Consider the following 13401-nt stretch of genomic DNA (forward strand, 5'->3'; position numbering starts at 1 on the left):
TCTGGGTCAAGTTTCGAGATATCAGCTCAATTTGATGAAAAAGTTCAGTAGAGGAGAAACTGAATTGCAGGAGAATGATGGAAAAGCCCTAAGGAAATAATTTTTCAAGAAAGCAACAGGCAATAGTTCTAGGAAAAGGATCGATTTCTTTGAATATCTTTGGCCAACATCACCAAGTCCTTCAAATCTAACGACCAGTTTTCAGTCCTTATCATAGTAGATACAGTAAACACAATCGACCATTTATTCCCTCTAGTCCATGACTTTCATGACACCTTTTTCTCCTAGTTCTCTTCTGCCTTTCTGTATGTGTCTTCTAACCTCTTTCAGGGGCGTTTCTTTTCTGCCCACCCATTCTTGGTGTATTTCACAAGTCTATCTGTTTCATTTTTCTTCTCATTCCACATGCACTCCTTAGGTGAACTCTGTTAGTCTTATGGATAAACTATCATTTATATTTCAATGGCACCTCCATTGCAACCTAGTCCCAATCTCGGCAAATCGATTTTTATCTACTTGCTTGATAGATATCTTCACCCAGATCTCCCACAGATACCCAAAACTCAAGAATCCCATTCAGAACTCATCACTCTCACGTCACTTTAAGATTTGCTTCCTATTTTCTATTCTCTCAGTTAATGATATTGTCAACTACCAACTATGCAGATATCTGGGTCATACCCTACCCTTCTTTCTCCCTCTCCACTCATATGCAAGGTTTAACCATGTTTAATTGTTGATTTGAAAAAATCATTACAGGGGAAAGGGTTGAAGATAAAGGAAATTTGATTTTCTTTTTGAAGAAAGCAGCAAGGTTGTCCATTTAAATAAACTTGAGAAATATGTTTGGGATGTAATGGAGGGAAGTGAATGAAGGTTTGATATTGTCATGGATAACTGAAACGAGAACTGTGTAGGAAAACATAAGACTGACAATGTTGATATTATGTTGGAATCAATGAGTGGAAAGGCTACTCATTGATATTATCCTGACATTAATAACAAAATTAGAAATGAGTTTTCTCATCTTGTAGTTTCTAAAGTTTGCCAGAAACTTTCCGAAATTTACCGAGATGGGTACAGGTGAGACCAATTATACTCAGTCTTTGGGTTCTGCCTTATAGCTCAGATTGTCAGTCTCAAGGCAGAAAGCCAGCTCAGAGATGGCGTCATTGCTATCTCTTGGAAAAACAAGTAGTTTAATTTCCCAGGCATCAGAGAGTTTACTTGCCTGAAATATCCCTTCTCTCATGCCTGTCAATACCCTAAATTTTCCTAAAGGAAAAAAAAAAGCTTAAATGTAGAGATAACGTTTAATGATTAGGAAGCATTTAACAAGAATTTGAACCTATAAAAGTTAGAAGTTAGTTTTTGAAAATAATGTCATATTTTGCTCTTCTCACTTTTAACTTAAGTTAAATGGCGAAGCATTAGTAACTATGCATAAGTCAAGTCTGAATATGAGAGAAGAAAAACAATTCTGATTGTCATTTTTCATTTTAAAATGCAATGTGTGGGTTTCTTTTCCAAAAATTCTCAGAAGTGCATCAACTGGTGAGGAATGAAAAACAACATTAATACGTACGCAGGTCTGAGAACAATAATTTGCCCCTCTTGATGTCAGTATTTTTCCGCATCACAGACATTTCGCCAAGAACCCTTTGATAGGTGGCAAGTACTAGCTTTTTTCAAAGAAAATGTTTGCTCCAATTTTTGTTGGTCAAAAGGTATAAAAAGGATTTACAAAACATCTGCATCTGATAGTATTGAAGTAATTGGCCATTAAGCTTCCTGTCCATACTCAGTACTCAAATATTAGTTCAAAGTCATATGTATGGGGGAAAATCAGTTTCAATTGCAAAAAGCATGTCTCGTTGCCTACTAGATGTACTTTTTGGAACCTGTTTTTCTCATGTCTGCAGGGAACTGTGGCTCCCATGTTTTATTGCATTTTCATTGTCTTACTTCTCCACAAAAATACCAACTTGGGCAAAGCACAGACATATGTGTCTTGACACAAAATCCAAAAAATGGAAAGTATGACAAGAAATGAATTGGTTTATCAAGAAGCATGTAAAAAATCAAGTAACTAAAACTTTATTGATGGATAATTTAATAATTATGAATGAAAGTGATAAAAATGAGAAAGTGTGATGAAATTATTTTTGCAATAATAATCCAGTTATATACCTCAGTAAGAAATGACGCTGGCACTGACCATTTTTAAAGGGGATTAATTTGCATTTAAGCTGGAAGCTTTGTTAAGAGGGTTAAAAACTTTAGGTGGGGTTGTTTACAACTATCCATGACAAGAAACACCAAGGAAACAAGGCTAATGTATAGCTAGAAATAAGATCTATCTACCACCCACCCTTTCCCACTATTATGTAGATGTTGACCTTTAACAAATAGCCATATATTTCTCCAGAAAAATGGGCTTATTCTGAAACAACAAAGAACTGCAATTCAGGACATACGGTCTAATGGTGAATCATATGAAGTCCAGAGAAACAAAGGGGAAAATGCTCTTTTAACTACTTGGGAGGAGCTGTTATAAATGAAGAGTCCATTAGAGGAAACTGAAAGTTCAAAGTATAGTGACTTTTCATTGGCTGAATTATGGCAGTCTCCAATTGGCTGAGCTGTTACTGGACGAGGGGTAATCTTTTCTTCCTCCTGTTGAGGTAGTAATCTAGTATCATTTCCTGTCAGAAATACAAAGCACTTCTCTCCATTTTGGGGGTCCTATATGTGCATTGAGTGACATGTGTGTGAAAATTCTTTCTTCTACCCGCCTGACTCCATTTAAAATGAGGTTGTTTCTGTTTATTAAGTTCCACATAGGATATTGAGAATAGAGTGTCCTGAATGCACTGGGTTTAGGGTGCAGTTCTGGGCCTTGATAAGACAGAGGGTGAAGCAGATTTCAAATGCCAGAGAACAGAGCAGAGAGTCAGACACAGAAAAGACAAGGGAGAGAAGCCCTCTTCCTAGACTCATGGTAAGAGACATAATTCTAGCATCCAGAGTGGGGGTATTTACTTATTTATTTCTTTTTATAACGCAGGGGTTTGATCAAAGGAAAAACTTGCTGGGTTCAAGGAACAAGCAGAACCAACCAAACAGCCAAGTAGGCCGAGCCACCATTGGACCTTAGAATTCCTGAGAGGCTGGGAGACAGGGCCAGGGGAACCAGAAGCCAGGCAGAACAAGAAATTTATTTTTTGTACAATATCCAAGTCAGCATATTCTTTCACACACTCCAGGTGATTAGTTTCTGAAAAATGTGGCTTTCTTGGACATCTTTCTTGGAAAAACTTGTGTTATCACCTCCTCCTCTAGTTTTCATCATGTGAGTCTTTAAGGACACATTTTCTAAATAGGAAAAAATATATCATATATGTATACAACTTTATCATCTCTCCCTGTGGGCAGACATATAACATTACGTTTTTATACCACATGTAGGTCTTGAGCTTTTCACCAGATAATTAATCATGAAGGTTTACCTTCCTCAATGATAGCCACTATGACTGGGGCAGGGAACGACCCTCTCCTGGCTCTTTGACCTTGTAAGCTGTCTGTGGTTCAGGCACTCATACCATACTCCTAGTTATTGGGTAGCCTTCAATGCCATTGTATGTGCAGCTTTCTACTCCTCCACAATCCAGGATGAATGTATCAGGTGTGTGGGCTCACACAACTCTCTAGAGGGGATTTGATATAAAATACATTTTTAGTTTTGGAGTAAGAACTACTAAAAGAGAAAAGGGTGAGAGGGAAACCTGCTCAGATCTGCCCTTGTTACTCTTTGCCACTACTGCTCTTCCTCATGACTTAGAGAAATAGAAAGTAAGTAGGAAATATAGAAATATAGAAACAGTTTACATTCCCTAAACACTTAACTAATATTTTTAGAAGCAATAATTGTCAAGCAACAATTCAGAAATGAGGGATTGGGCCATTTCGTGCAATTCGTTATTTCTTTGGGTAACAAGTACTGAAAGCAGTAGTTAAAAAGTTGGAGGTATAACAAGGACGATTTTATTATTCACTGTTAACACTTTCACTCAAATTAGTTGAGAAGGGAGTAAGGCATTAAAGGTGGAAACATAGGATGGAGTGAGATGATGTTGGTGCTCACGGCAGTTTCTGGTCTGGATAAGGGCCCACATTAGCGACAGACCTGACCTTAGAAGGTCACCGAATATGCCAAAGGGATGAGGTGGCGGGACACCGAAGATGTCCCCGAAGCCTCATTCCAGTTCTCCAAAATCGCAAGATGAAGAAAACCTTATGGTCTAAGTGTTAAGAATTTTATGGGCTATTAGATCTCTACCTTCAAACACTTAACACCTTATAATTTTACAATTTCATTAATTGCTTTCTAAAACTTTCACCTAAACAATAAACTGTTAACATTTTTGAAAAGAAGTATAAAATAGATTTGTTGAATGCCTATGTACCAAGCATGGTGTTATGCATTGCTATTATCTCAGATAATCCAAATCCTCTGAAGGAGTTACCTCCCTATTTCACAGGTGAAAATAGACTCACAGTGATTAACCATCTTACCTAGTATCTCACAGCTCTATGAAACAAAACTTGGAAGTCTCGTGCTCTATCATATCATGCTAATGCTATGAAAAGCCCTCTCTATATATACCACCCCACCCATCAAAATAGAGATATTTCAGAAGAAGATGACTCTAGAGAGGTCCATGCATTCTCTGAAATTAAAGCAAAATTTGGGCAGTTGTGTACTTTCTTGGAAGGGACAGTTTACAGTTTTCATCAAATTCCCAAAGGGTTAAGCCATAAAATTATAAGGACTACTGCATTCAATGAATTTAGAAAGTAACAGGCATATTCCCCTTCAGATTCACCATATGGCATCCTGAGCTTATTCCCAACATACTCAATTTTTCCAGTGACTGGAGCAAGCCTAGAAACCTTAGAAAGAAGAATATTAAATAATAATGAAATAAATGAGAGTCCATTTAGCTATGTGTGCTGCTTGGCAGCTGCCCATATACTTTCTGGTTATCAGTATACCCCAGGGGCTATCATAGATTCATTAATATAATTTTGCGTTGGAAGATCCTTGGAGATCATAGAGTCCAAACCCCTCAGTTTACAGATGACAAAACAAAGGCCCAGAGAGCTAGAGTGAATCACACATCGTCACATAACCTTTCACTGGCTTTATAATGGACTTAATATTTACTCAGCAATCAGTCACTTTTGGCCATTATCTGTGCCTCCATGATCAGTCAAGGGAAGGACAAAACACTGGGCTCATGCTCAAATTGCTCCTTCCAGTTCTAATATTGATCTAGTATCACCAGATACTAGTATTTAGCATTTGAGTTCTAATCAGATTCTCTGTGGTGGCACCACAGCTGTCTGGCACCAGTGTGGTCTGTGAACGATGTCAGGAAAAGTTGACCTGAAGCTGAGGATTCTTGTATTCTGAATTAGTAAACCAGAAAAAGGAAGACACACTTCTCAAATGCAACTTAATGAGGCAGACTTTGCCAATTGTGCTAATATAAGCCAAGCTATCATGATAAAATCGGTAATTAGTTTATTACAAATGAAAACATTCTATCTACACCACTATTTGAAAACATTATGATTTTATTGATTTCCATCTCAGTGAAAATATAAGAAGAAACTTTAAAAAATCCATTTTAGAATCTTTAGACTTTGTGTTAGGAAAAAAAATACTGCTAAAATAAATTGTGTTTTCAGAGTGCATTATAAAATTTCATTTTGGTTCAATTTGATGCATACTTCTGGTCATCTAACATGATCCCACAGTACTGAAATAAATTATATATTTGAATAAAAACATTGCAGAAAGATTTATTTAAATTAACTTAGGCAGGCGGAGACTGTTTGTACAGTAGAGACAGCTATGAAAAGGAGTCCAAGGAAGTTCTATGCAGTGTGAGTTTGGGAAACTCACTTGGGCTCTCTGAGCCTTAGTTTTTCTTCCTGCAAAATGTTGACATCTGTGTAAATTTTTTTTTTTTTTTTTTGACATCTGTGTAATTTTAAAGGCTTTTTCCAGCTCTAAAATTTTCAGTCTATGTATCTATCATAACATTTTTATCCCTAGATATGAAATCAAGAAGCTTATGCTTATTATAGAAAAATATAGGGGTTAGCCATATAAATGACATTTAAGCTGGATTGCCAAGCATATGCTCTTAAGAATTAATAATGATCACAAGGAAAGTCGGAATTGGAAAAATTCAATCAATATGTTTTACTTGAGATCCTATGTTTAAAAAATATATAAATCCAAGTAGCCTTATTATAACAGTTTATTACAGAATCTTAAAATCAGAACTCAGTACAATTTATGATAGAAAGTTTCACAAAGACATGCTGTCTATCCTTTGCTGTCTATGCTAGTTAATATTTCCATTAACTAGTGATATGAGAAAGTTCACTTGGACAAGTCTAATTGTTAGAAATTCCTTCTTTATGGTAACAAATTGGGCTCCCAGTTGCCTTTACTATTTATCCTACTCAGTTCTGGCATGTAGAGTATTGATTCTCAAATGACCATGAGGGCCATCTCACTGTGCCTGCTTCCTGGACTCTTGTCCCTCTCCTCACTAGTGCCTGTTATTTCATGGACCCCTTCTATAATTTTTGCAGTTCTCGAAAGAAAACAAGTGAGATTATGTACATAGAGAAGAAATTAGTAGATAAACTGGTAAAGAGCTGTATAGTAGAAATCAAATAGCTCTTAATATAATCACGCAGCCCTGTATGAACAGATAATCTAAATTATAAATATAATGAATCCAGGTTTTGAGGAGATTTAACTTAACTTTAACATATTTGCATTTTACATTAAAAAATTATGACCTCCAAGTAAAGCAAAAATATAGTTTACATAATCCTGACTTATTATCTCTTCCCCTACAGTTGCATTCTAATCTTTTTTTCCCAGTTTCACTAAATTTTGCCCCCTCATTGTCTGCAGATAATCTTGCTTCCTATATAACAGGGATAACTGAAACTTTTCAATATAAGGTCCCAATTTGTCTTCTTGCTGCCTTAGGTTGAATATTTATCTTAAGATAAAACTTCACGCATTTTACCTTTCTCTCCCACCTCAGAGAAAAAATTATTTCCTTCACTTTCTAAAATGAATCCTATACTTTTCATTCTCTATCTGATTCCTACCTGTCCAAAGAAAGAACTTGCTTTATTAAGTTCTCTCTTTTTTTTCAAATCTTCCATCTTTCCTGGCAGCCTATAAAATGTCCTCAACATATTAAAAAAGGCAGAAAAATGGCAGTGTCACTGGTGATCCACTGAATGAACCATATCTGTAGTGCATCTAATGCTACACTTTGAATATATTTTTCTTTAGTTTTCTGACTATATATATATATATAAAACCATATATATATATATATATATATATATATATATATATATATATAGAGAGAGAGAGAGAGAGAGAGAGAGGGGGGGGGTTCTTTAAAGTTTTTGTCTGCTACATCCTACATCTGGGTCTAGGGGTTATTTTCTGTTGACTTTTTTTTTTTTTTTTCATTATTATGGGCTACATTTTCCTGTTTCTTTACACATATAGTGATTTTGGTTTTAATACTGAATAGGGTACATTATATGTTTTAGAGGTTCTAGAATCAGTTTTCTCTCTCTAAGGAGTGTTGATTTAATTCTAATAAGGATTTAAATTACTAGCTGATCACCTTGACATTGTGTAGGCTTGGTTTATGCTTTTAGGGTAGATCTGTGGAAAGTTCAAGGTGTTTCTCAATCTTCTTTACCTGGGCAAGACAACTTGGAAACATCTCCCCATGTAAATTTTGTCACTCCTGCTTTTAAGCTTTGTAAGAGAAGGGTCTGGACCTAGCTCTTAAGACATGGCCTTTCTAGTCTTGCATCAGACGTTGAGGATAATAATAAGATGTGAAGAAGGTGTTAACATGGCTAGAACGGAAAATCAAAGTCGTTCTGTGTTGTTCCATCTCAACCCCTTAATAGTCACTTACTGCTGAGCCTAGTCCTCCGCCAAGGATCCATGTGGGACCCTCACAGGGACCCCTGGAACGCCCTCTGCAAACTCCCTCCTCTCTGGGAGCATGTGTAGGGCACTGTAACTGCTGAGATGACATTTGATCAATGAGTTGGACGAGGTGAAGGAGCAAGGCTTGTAGATATGAGTGAGAAGAACATTCCAGGTATAGGGAGCAGCAAGTACAAAAGCCTTAAAGTGGAAATATGCCTAGTGAATTTTAGGACTTTGCAAGGTGGCCAATGTGTGACGAGAGTGGAACAAATTAAGAGTAGTAGAAAATACATTCAGAGCCTTGGGGCAAGAGCAATCTTGTAGACCACAACAAGGATTTGATTTTTATTCTGGGCAAATTGGATAGCTATTAGAGGATTTTGAATTGGGTAGTGACATGATCGAACTTTAATTTTAAAGGGATCATTCTGGCTGCTTTATTGAGAATTAACTCCAGGGAAATAAGGGCAAAGGGAAGGAGACAGTTGGAAAGATATTGAAATAATGCAGATGAGAGAATATTGTGGCAAAAACAAGGGTGATAATGGTGGTGAAGGTGGGAAGTGGACAGATGTATTTTTGAAAATGAGGTCAACAGGTAATCTTGATGGGTTAGATGTGGAGTATGAGAGAAGGAAGCTTCTGTCCTGAGCAACTGGAATGGTGGTATTGCCATCCCATGAGATGGGAAAAAATGATGCAAGAGAACAGGAAAATCAGGATTGGTTTTGGATCTTTAAATTTGAGATACTTATTAGAATCTAAGTGATATCATCAGATACAACTTTATCTGGAGCTCCATGGCAAGGTCTAGGTGGGAATTATCAGCCTATAGATGGTATTTAAAACCATAAGATTGCACGCAATAAATCATCATAGGAGTGAGAATAGAAAAGAGAACAGGTCTGATGTCTAAACCTTATGACACTCCATATTAAGTGGTTAGGGGCATGAGGAGGAATAAGCAAGTCTCTGATAAACAGTAGCCAGTAAGGAAGGGGGAAACCTAGGAGAGTTTGGTCTCCTGAACGCCAAGGACAAACAAAAAGTGTTGCAAAATGAAATGGAGTAATTAACTGTGTCAAATACCAAAAGATCAAGTTGAATGAGGAATGAGAATTGATCTCGTATGTGCAATATGGAGTTATAGGTGACTCTGAAAAACAGCTCCAGGGGAGTAATGGGGTGAAAGCTTGATTAAAGCGGGGCCCAAAAGAGAAGAGAGGAGTACTGATGACTGTTTAGAGACGTTCTCCTCTAAAAGGGAGCAGAAAAATTGGTTTGTAACTGGAGGGTAAGGCAGGGCATAGACCTTGACTTCAGGAGTGGCTGAGGCAAGGTGAAGGACAAGACCTGCTCAAATATTTCCTTTTGCAGAAGACTTTCCTGATTTGACTTTTCCTCTCCTCTTGTCTTAAAGACTTAAAGTGTCATAATATTTTATTGGCAATTCTTTATTATTTTATTCTAGTTTGCATTTATTATTATTCAATGTGTATGTTTTAGAGTATAAGCCCCTTGAAGTCTAGGAATGTGTCACAGTTGTCTTCATATCCCTTAGCACCTAATGGTTCTCTGACTACACAGCTATGCATAATAAGAGCATAACATATATTTATTAAATCAATAAACACATAAATAATTATATTAATAAATAAACATAACAGCAGTAGTAGCTATCATTGTGCCAAACTTCTCTCAAGCGCTTTATATACTCTATTAAACTTTGCATTAACATACTCTTTCAAATACTTTATGCTTCTAATGCATGTAGAGAAACTGTGAGAAGAGATTGATGATTGACTCACAGAAAGATAAAATTTTAGTCAGTGGATGTGCATTAGGGAGCACATGAAGATCAGGTGGTTTCCCACCTAAGCAGGGTCCGGGTTTTTATACAGGATGGTAGATGTCAGCAAACTTTTTCTGTAAAAGGCCAGATAGAAAATCCTTCAGGATTTATTGCCATATGGTCTAGTAGAAACTAGTCAACTCTGCCATTGTACGTAAAAGCAGCCAGAGACAACATATACACAAATGAGTGTGGCTGTGTTCCAATAAAACTTTATTTATGAACACTGAAATTTGAATTTCATGCAGTTTTTATGTGTCATGATATATTATTTTTTCCATTGTTTTTCAAACATTTAAAAGTATAAATGGTCCTGGATTATACAAAAAGTGGTGGCAGGCCTTTGGCTCAAAAGCTATAGTTTGCTGACTTCTGGGAGAGAGAGTAGTCTTTGTGGTTTCGGCTTAGGTCTCAGTTTTCAACTTTAATGAAAACTCAGGTTGGCTGTTGTTCCTGTTTGCATGTCCCTTGCTCTGGAGCCATTGGTATCATCATATAACCATCTGAAAAATATTTTCTGAGAACTCTTTATTGGGTAGTCAAAACTCACATGGTTGGGGTGGCTGGATGGCTAAGTTGGTTAGACTGCGAGCTCTTAACAACATGGTTACCGGTTCAATTCCCACATGGGATGGTGGGTCTGTGCCCCGACAACTAGATTGAACGATGACTGGACTTGGAGCTGAGCTGCGCCCTCCACAACTAGATTGAAGAAAACAACTTGACTTGGAGCTGATGGGTCCTGGAAAAACACACTGTTCCCCAATATTCCCCAATAAAAATTAAAAAAAAAAAATCACAAGGTTGAGGATGTAGATTGCCAAAAAGAAAGAAAAAATGGAAAATATAGATAGCAAGGTCAGGAACCTGGAGACTCTCTCTCATGTCTATTTTAGTCCTTTTATAAAACCAAAGATTAGATAAACTAAGTGATTTTTTTCAAGACTACACATTCAAAATGACAGACCTGGGATTAGAACTGCAGACCTATTGGGTCATTTCTTTGGGCATCCTATAGTACATACAACATTATGTGAGTCATGCTAATAATTAATGCTTTGCTCTGAATGTGCTTATAATACTTCACATGCCATGCACACTCTGGATTATTTATTAGTTAAATGAATTAACTAACATTTAAATATTGTCATAGTGAGAGAATAAGTATTTAGTACCATCTTAATTAATGGGTAACTCATATTTTCATGCAAGACAAAGGAACTTTACTAACCAACTATTAAAGAGCAAAAAGCGCTATTCTTGCACTAGTACAAATTCCACTTAGGTAAATTATCTCCCAATCTGCCATAGCTAAATCTCCCAAAGCTGTAAGAGTGGAAAAACTTTTCTCAGAGATTGGTGAACATTTCTGGATGAAATACATTAAATTACCTCAGCACTACATTTTCAAGTTTCATCTCTATAGCTCAAGTTTCATAAACTACAGGACAATTCCTATTAGCTAATACTGGCTAATAATGGGCACAAAAAGGCCTATTTTCCAAGCACATGCATTTGTTCCATTTTTCCTACTTTATCCACTTAATTCACCTTTGAGGAAATACTTGCTCTTTCTATATCTGTTTATGTAACAAAATAATGAAATGGAATGATGTTGGGTGTGGGGTTTGTTGAGATATTGTGATCCTCTGACTGCATTAGGACCAATCTTCAGTTAAAGCAGCTACCTTATGAAGGGAAGGGTGCATTTGGCAAAGAATGAACATCAATGTGACCTATTTCAGCTTTAACGTTTCCCAGTTTGACTTTCCTTTACATCGAGGAATGTCTGAAGTCAGAATGTTTTTGGCGTTTTGTTTCTTTTCTTTTAAGGACAAGCAGAAAGATGTAAAGAAAGCCGTAACCTTTATAGTTTTTCAAGTTGAAGTTTCAAGTATTTGTACAATCACTTCCATCCCTAATAAGGATGACATATTATTAATTATTTTTTTTTCAAATTCTTGATTTAATTCTTTTTAAAATTCTGTAACCCAGAGTTGGCTCTCCTTGGGTACAGTATCAAAAGGGTATTGACTGCCAATATGTAGTAAGCAGGGATAGGAACAAGAAGAAAATGAATTATGTCCCTTTTGCTTTTTTACAATAAGAAATATGCAGCTGCTTAGAACAGCAGTTATACAAACAGTAATAATAATTATAACAATAATAAAACCCTATTTGTATAAATTCAAATCTTGGTCATTTTCCCTTTCCTATTTGGCATTATAATTTTATCATTTTATCTGCTGAATAAACAGATATATTCCTGGGTTATGATGTTTGTTGCACAAAATGTTTCATAGGCAAAGGAAAGCAGGGAACAGTTTCTGATAAGGAAATTCATTCTGAACTGCTCCATGCTTGAGTACACATGTGGGAATTTCAATGACTTCAGGAAAAGCCGTATGCAGATATTATTCAAGGATATTTTGAAAGGGTTAGTTCCAGATGTTTATTCTCATATCCCTTCTTGAGCAAAAATGCTTTCATTAAAGTTTTCCTTGTCTAGGTAACGGTTTTAATTACAAAAGAACAAAAAGATGACCTTTTTGGGGGTACTATGATGTTTTAAAATTCATTTAAAAATTTCCCAAACATGAAAAGGTCACCCTAATTATCCCTGATGAGAGAGCACTGTGGCTCTGGCTCTCATTTCTTATTTTTGGTGAGGGCCACTTGGGATGGTCTTCCAAAGGGGCAGGTTAGTGTGAGAAACAATAGATGATTAAACACAGCCACCCATGACTGACAGCTGCTTCCTGACATTTGGGTTAAGTCATGAGGGAAGAGACCGAAAAGGGGCAAGGGAGCAGTTTACATGTGCTTCTCAATTATTCTTACGAGATTTATATAGCTCCATAAATGAACACCATGCTGTAATAAAAAATATGTCAAAATCAATAGAAATGCTTGGTATTCAATTCTTCTACTTCTTGAATTTGAATGTAGGCAATTTAAAGCATTATTCTTTTTCTGGTCATTATTGCTAATTTCTCTGCCTTAAGGGTTGCATTTTCTATATTATTTTGCTTGTAAATTCAACTGCCTTACAAGATTTAAGTAGAAATGAACAGAAAAATTTCTCCCAAATATATAGTAAAATAAAATAAAATAAAAATTGAAGTGATTTAGCAATTTGGGAGGGATGCGAGGACTTTTTATAATCATTTAAAAAATACCGATAGTTCAGTATTCTTTAAAAATCCAGTAAGGTGTAAGACCATAAACTCGTAACAAATTTCCAGAGTTTTAACTGTTCATCAGCTGTATCCAGATTCCTGAATACCTATTTCCACTAGAAAGCTAAAGGCTGTTGTCAGCGAGGGCAGAAAAAAGCACATGGTTGAGGAAGACGTGAAATGGGCAAGGAATGATACTAAGAGCCTCAGAGTGAATTTACATAAAAAAGATGAAGGCTAGGAAAACATATTTTTTTCTTTGCAAAAAATTTCATGCACATATGCACCCACAACAGATGGAAATGTGT

General features: G+C 36.3%; 1 protein-coding gene across 5 annotated transcripts in view; it reads right to left on the minus strand.

The window, feature by feature from the left end:
- The window catches only part of HS3ST5 (heparan sulfate-glucosamine 3-sulfotransferase 5), a 248115-nt gene that overhangs the window by 178364 nt on the left and 56350 nt on the right, over positions 1-13401 (minus strand). The gene's annotated exons all lie outside the window — the stretch shown is intronic.

Source organism: Rhinolophus sinicus, linkage group LG05 (genome assembly GCF_036562045.2).
Source record: "Rhinolophus sinicus isolate RSC01 linkage group LG05, ASM3656204v1, whole genome shotgun sequence".
Taxonomy (NCBI): domain Eukaryota; kingdom Metazoa; phylum Chordata; class Mammalia; order Chiroptera; family Rhinolophidae; genus Rhinolophus; species Rhinolophus sinicus.